This window comes from Stegodyphus dumicola, chromosome 9 (genome assembly GCF_044657685.1).
Source record: "Stegodyphus dumicola isolate Sdum_Otavi_A_Nest chromosome 9, ASM4465768v1".
NCBI lineage: Eukaryota > Metazoa > Arthropoda > Arachnida > Araneae > Eresidae > Stegodyphus > Stegodyphus dumicola.
In genome coordinates, this window is record NC_140776.1 from 153,187,852 (window position 1) to 153,194,931 (window position 7,080).

Sequence of the window (7,080 nt, forward strand, 5' to 3'; positions counted from 1 at the left end):
TTATTTGTTTCAGAATTTTAAAAGAAATTTTTGAAAATTTAAGTAAGTGTAAAAATGCATGCTTTCTAAATTAGAAGTATATACAGCTGGAGGTCTATAAAGCTTCCTATGAGTAATTTGGATTTCATTTTCAGTAATAACAGTCTTCAGTGGATAAAAAATTTCTCTATTCCTTGTGAAACTTCAAAGTAATCTCTCAGACATTTGTTATAACCTTAATAAATATTGAGATTCCATTTTTTATTGTTTATTAGTCCGAAATTTCGAGAGAATTCTTCATTTGTATGGACTTTGCCCCATGTGTGTGCAGTTATTCAGAGAATCAGATTGCTTTAATTTTGCTATTGAATTCATATATAATTACCATAGGTTGTTTATAATTATGTATGATATCTGAGAAATGCAAAAGGCAGTTAAACTAATATTTAGCAGCATATAATTCAGTTTAAAATAACTTTTTAGCCCAAAGTAGCTTTAGCTCAGAAAGGGTATTAATTTCGTTTTGGCATTTGCGTTGGTTCACTATAAAAGTCTGAATCCCTTTTCAAATTGTTGCCACGAACTATTACAGCCATGCACTATGCAGCCAAGATGAAATGCATTATGCAGCCAAGCCTGCATAATGCATTTCATCATTTTAAATATCTGCAATGACAAGTCCTTATATAAATTTTTAAGAAATTAAATAATGAAGTGTATGCATGAATGTATGAATGTTTCTTGCATTGTGTAAAGAAAACGGTACTTAGAGACATCGAATTTTGAATAACGTAGTCCTCCACTCGAATATGGGCATCTGGAAATTTGGAATTTGTTTTATTATGTATTTGAAAATTTTCAAAACTTTAACAAATTTTTGATTAACAAACTGAACGATTTCAAAGCGTTCCATTAACATTAACATAGCGTGCATCTTCCAAGTATAGATATTTTATGCGCGAGGCTTCTTTTTTGTGATATTGCTGTTGAATTGAATTTTATGGTTTAATTGCGAAGAACATGAAATTTAATAAATAAAGGTAACATACAGAACATTTAAAAAAACGGCGTAATATAAAATCTGAAATTGAATCCTTACCTATATTCTGAAAAATCCACCCATTAATTATCAGGTTTCAAATTATGAACAAAAATATGTAACATGTACTGCCTAGATGGTTCAATGTTTTAAGTATTATTTACCGCACTTAATAAAAATAAATTTGTTGTAAATGTTCACAGTATTCTAATCGGATTCTGAAAGGAAGGTGCTAATTGCAAAAGGCTTTGTAAAAATTAAAAAATTACACTAAACATGACATTTTACACACTTGCTATGATGTTGTTAACATATTAGATGCATGCGCACGACAATAAGCACTAACACAAATGCACTAAATTATGTAATTTTAAATTTTTTTTCCAACAGCTAATCCAAAACTATCATCCCTCAAGTTTCATATCTCTTTCATTTTTAATTTGCGTGTTGCTACTTGCTACATATGAATTTTAATACACTTAATACGTACTTAATGAAAACTAACTATACATTAGTTTAATGACTTTTAATTAAAATGATAACCAGTATTTTACTTACGATGCAACATTTACTTTCTAAATAAATACAAAACTATTTAATATTTTCATTAAAAGATTAATAAGAATAATTATAGTAGTCACTTAATTAATAAAATTATAATAAAATTCTTACAAATGTCACTCTCATTTTCCCTATTCAAACATAATTCGAAATATATTTTTTCCCCAATACGCTGTTACCATTTGCCAAGAAAATGTATGTATCTCAATCTGCTGTAGATCTGATCATCTGAATTAATTCTGTAAGTTTTCATTAATGTAGTTTTACTAAGCTTTTCCATATCTGGTTAGTTTTTAATTTATGTTTTCTTGACTTTATTGCTTATAAGATTTGAATATATTCATATTATAAAAGGAGTGCGATTTACCAAAGCTTTAATGCACATAATGTAGTTAGATTTAACTTTTGTACAAAACTAAACTATTGTACGCAAAGAATACGTTTAAAAGAAAGAAATTAATAAGTCATCCATTATCAATCCCGCAATACCAGTTATGTAATATATTGATCTACCATTTATGTAGTTTCGTAACATGGTCTCAGCGAAGTTTTTTAAATTTCTTATTTGTTAAAAAACTAATAAATGCTAAAAAATATTTTAGAATTATTCATATTATATACTGTTTCTAATCTACATACAAAGTTACGTAATTTAAGCTTGCGTATGGCATCATACCTCTCCTTCCGTTCTTCGTTATCTATTTTGTATTCATTTTAGGATGAGAAAAATATTTCTTTTATTAAGCTGTAAATGGAAATAAGGAAAAAATCTAATATATAAATACATGTGAAGAGTTTAAGAGTTAAGTAATTATTTTCCGTTCGTGAGCGAAACGGATTGGCACATACATTTTTATTATCTCAATCAACAATAGGAGGAAAGCTTTCTCTTAGGATGATTGATCCATATACTTTACTCTCCGTACGCAAGGCCCCCTTTCATCCCGTAATGCCTAAAAATAATGAAGTCCAATCAGCTCTTCACTGACTTTTGGAATCTGTATAATTCACTAATTACAAAGGCATTGTTTCGAACATTTCATTAAATTTAATGATAAAACTGAAAATTATAGAAAAATATAGAATAGAAAATCTGAAAAATATAGAACCATACATATCCTTCTGGAACGTGTGATTCCCTCTTTAATTGGAAGCGATTTGAATAAGTATTTTTAGCGTATTTCGTTTGCAGTTGAGAGAGAAACTTCATATTTAGATCATATAAAAAACAAATTTAAAAAGTTCGCAAAACGGTAATGTCTTCAGTTTCTTAAGTTTTTTTACCTGAAAACTTATACCTCTCTTGTTATAATTTTGAAGGATAATTTTTTAGAGGTACACGGCGTTGGGTGCCTAAAAAGAATAAAAGATGAGTCATTAAGCCTGCATAATGCATTTCATCATTTTAAATATCTGCAATGACAAGTCCTTACTTATATAAATTTTCCCAGAAGAACATTAATTCTTCCTCAAAATTTAAATACGCGAATGCAATGTTATCATTATCATAATATTGTATGTTATTGTGCTGTTATTAATAAATTAAAATGATTATCATCAAATTTTATGCTACTTTACTGTTATTAGTAAATTAAAAAATATTCAATCCTTTTAATGCAATACTCAATATTTAGATTTATTTGAATCTTTACTTCGTATTTGAACAAAATATTGTCCAACAAATATGAGCTGTTCTTTGTATTTGGACAAAAAAAAAAAAAAAAAAAAAAAAAAAAAAAAAAAAACTATTGCCTACGGATCTCGTATTTATAAAAAAAAATAACTTAAAGCAGGCGTTTGACTATATAGTTTCTTAAGGACTCCTTTTTCTCAAGTCTTGAAATTATCAAGGTCAACAAGATTACGCTCTTCCTAGCGCTGACGTCATTTATTTACAGAAGTGAGAGAAAGGAAGATGCAAAGGAAGTAGTTGCTTTTAAGTAGACCTTGAGACTAATGAATCATCACGGCAAGTCAGTGACGTTACACAGGAGCAAATCTGTGAGCATCATGTGTTTCCTTTCGCTGTGGTGCCTTCTGGCTTCAGTAATGCGTTCTTGAGACAGCTTTAGAATTTAGATAGTTCAATTTGATAAAAAGGTGGTAACGTTTTCTTTTTGGCTTGATGTGGATTATAAACAAAGATATTAACATAGTAGTTACAACTGATTATATTTGCAAATATTAGAGTGAATAATGAAAATCAGAAATATACTTCACAAAAATTTATTTAATTTATATATATATATATGTTTTCAAGTAGCCTTAGTGGTATCCGTTGTTATACAGAAGACTGGCATTTGATCAATAATAATGTCGAGATGCACCAGTCCGTTCGCTGACATAAATGTTTCGTGGTGATTAAGTTAATGAATTTACAAAACTCAAAATTCATTTCGTAATGCAGAATTGAAAATTTACTCAAAGAGATTTGAGTTCTTTCGAAGCTATAAAACTTGTATCAGACGCTGCAGACTTTAATCAAAACATAATAGGCCATGTAAAGAATTACAGCAAGTCAAACTGAAAATGACAAAAAAAATATCTGTAGTTTCAACGAAGATAGATCAAACTCTATATACAGAAGATGCTAACATTAATTTTTGGAAACTCCAACGAGATAAAACTACAATAACTATTTTTTTCAGTAATCTTATTTACAGGAATATTTTTGATTTGTTAGTCGAACTGAAAGAGTAGGTTTTAAATGAAAATATTTTCTTTTTATGTTTATTAACATTCACAGATTAATTGGCTACTATAAAAAGAGAGTAGTGACTAGCAAAGCTTGGAAAACAATGTTTGAAAGAATCATATTAAATTCAGAACAAAAATTGAGTTCCATTATTTTATGCTTCAGTAAAGATATAGGGCCAATGTGCATAAATTGGATGAAAATTTATCCTCCAATAGAACTGCAGTTTATCATCTCCGAACTCGTTAATAATTCCGTCATTCTAGATCACTTCAGATCTTGCAACAAAATTCAATTTAAGGAAATATATTGGCGAGTTACAAAATCCTTCGAAATCTCCGAGTAATAGGAGGAAATATTTTTTCCCTAGAAGCGTATTTTCTAATCTCAACTTTCTTTGCAGAATCGCTGGAGGTCTTAAACCTGAACTAAAGGTAAAAGGTTAGTGAATCACAAATTCTACCCAATATAGGGAAGGCTTTACTGCAAATGTAAGGATAGTGGGTTCGGAAGTTAATACTCTTCCTATCTACAAAATATATTGCTTCTACAGACACTAAAAATAGACCTGGCTTGTGTTATCTTCTTTATGTTCCTGTTCTGAAGAACTAAAATAAAACTCGCCTTGGAACCTTATTTCTGTTGGCTGAAAGCGTTATAAAATCTAACTGGAAATGAACTACGCGAACTTAAAATTTAAAATTAAGCCCCCGCCTCCCCCCCCCAAAACAGCCTTGCTTGACATAGCTTTTGAATAGAACTCTGGATTTTGTGTGCGATTAGGCATCGCTCCCTGTTCTTCTTCAGAAAAAAAAATTTGCAAAGGTGGCTAAAACAATAATCTTTTTTTATAAAACAAATCGATGGAGCTAAGAAATGTGCAAAGGAAAGGGAATTTATAGACTATTTTAGCAGTGTGGTTGACATATACTAACCAACCCAATAGAATGTTAAAATTTCTCATCAAGGAAAGCTAATTACATGATCGAAAGGTTAGGTTAGGTTAGGTTATGTAATTACGGCAAAGCCTCGAGGGCTATCTGCCTAAGAGGAGGGATGCCTTCGTGGAGGACTTTCTAAGGGAAACTGGCTCGTATACACGTTGCACGTGGGGGAAAACCACGAAAATACCCATGCAGCCAGCCCGTTCGCGGGATTCGAACCTCGGACCGAACTACCAGTGTTCAGCGACTTTACCGCTCGGCCGCTGGTGGGCCCATGATCGAAAGGAGAATAAAGAGATTTCGGTAGCTAACCTTAAAAGAGCTGTCAACATTTGGATTTGCAAAAATTGTGATTAAAGAATCTTCAGTTTTAGAATTGGCATAAAATCCTAGCATAGGATCTCAGTACAGTCAAAAGTCGTTAATTCGGACACCCATAACCCGGAATGATCTATAATCCGGACCTCAAAGCTAAAAACTTTCTGCGCATGCGCCGCGTTGACACATGCGCGGCGTTTACGATTGCGCGTAAGACCTCTTACGACTGCGCATTTGCGTGTGAGCAAGCGCAGAATACGTTTTCGCGTGCGAGTTAACGGACGGTATAAGCTAAAATTATCTAATTATCTATTTCAGTTAATGTTGATGATTGTGTTGTTCCTTAATTTTCGAACTGGATCCGGCTTATTATTTTTTGCAGACTGTAAGAGCAATACTATAAAAGTAAACTTGAACTTTCGATTATGTCAAATAATTATGTCTGTTTATAGAATTAAAGAGAAAGTATTATCACATAAAACGAAGCAACTTGAACAACTTACATTGAATGAAATGTTTAATAAAGTAAACAAATAAATATTTAGCTTTTTTTTTTGTAACGACTTTTGACTGTAATTGTAATTTTTTAGTATAATTTACATTTTTAAAATGTTTAGAGCAATTTTACAATGTTTACAACGTTTAGAGCTCCTTCGTACATATTTATTAATATTTTTTAATTTATTTATAAAAGCAATACTATAAAAGTAAACTTGAACTTTCGATTATGTCAAATAGAATTTCCAATTCTGGAGCTCCCAAAGGATCGTACAAAACGAAAGTATGTTTCGATGTCCATCAAACAAAAAGTGGAATTGCTGCAAAAAATGGATAAAGACATGAAGAATGTGACAGAGAGGTTAGTGAAAACGAAAAAATTTCGATTGACAAGTTAGTCGGTATTCTCGGCACAGCAATTAACGGGACTTGAACAGCGGAACTTTGTAACCGAACAAAAAATTATGTCTGTTTATAGAATTAAAGAGAAAGTATTATCACATAAAACGAAGCAACTTAAACAACTTACATTGAATGAAATGTTTAATAAAGTAAACAAATAAATATTAAGCTTTTTTTTTTTGTAAATTTTGGTACCCTTTAGATGATAATTGTTCTTTATTTCATAAATTACGGTTTCATATTTTTAATTTTAGAATTTCTGCATGCTATCTTACGCGATTTAAAATGATGATCTATAATCCGGAAAAATCGATAATTCGGAATCGCCGAAGTCCCGACGAGTCCGGATTAACGACTTTTGACTGTAATTGTAATTTTTTAGTATAATTTACATTTTTAAAATGTTTAGAGCAATTTTACAATGTTTACAACGTTTAGAGCTCCTTCGTACATATTTATTAATATTTTTTACAAAAGCATTAAAAAGTGAAGCAAAAAAAAAAAAAAAAAAAAAAAAAAGCTTTCTATAAGTACCATTGAATGCAGAAGTATAAAATCTGAAATCAATGTTAACTTTTCACAATAAGTTAAATTTTTGATTGCAGTAATCTCCCGATTTTCATGATAAGTGACAAATTCGAATT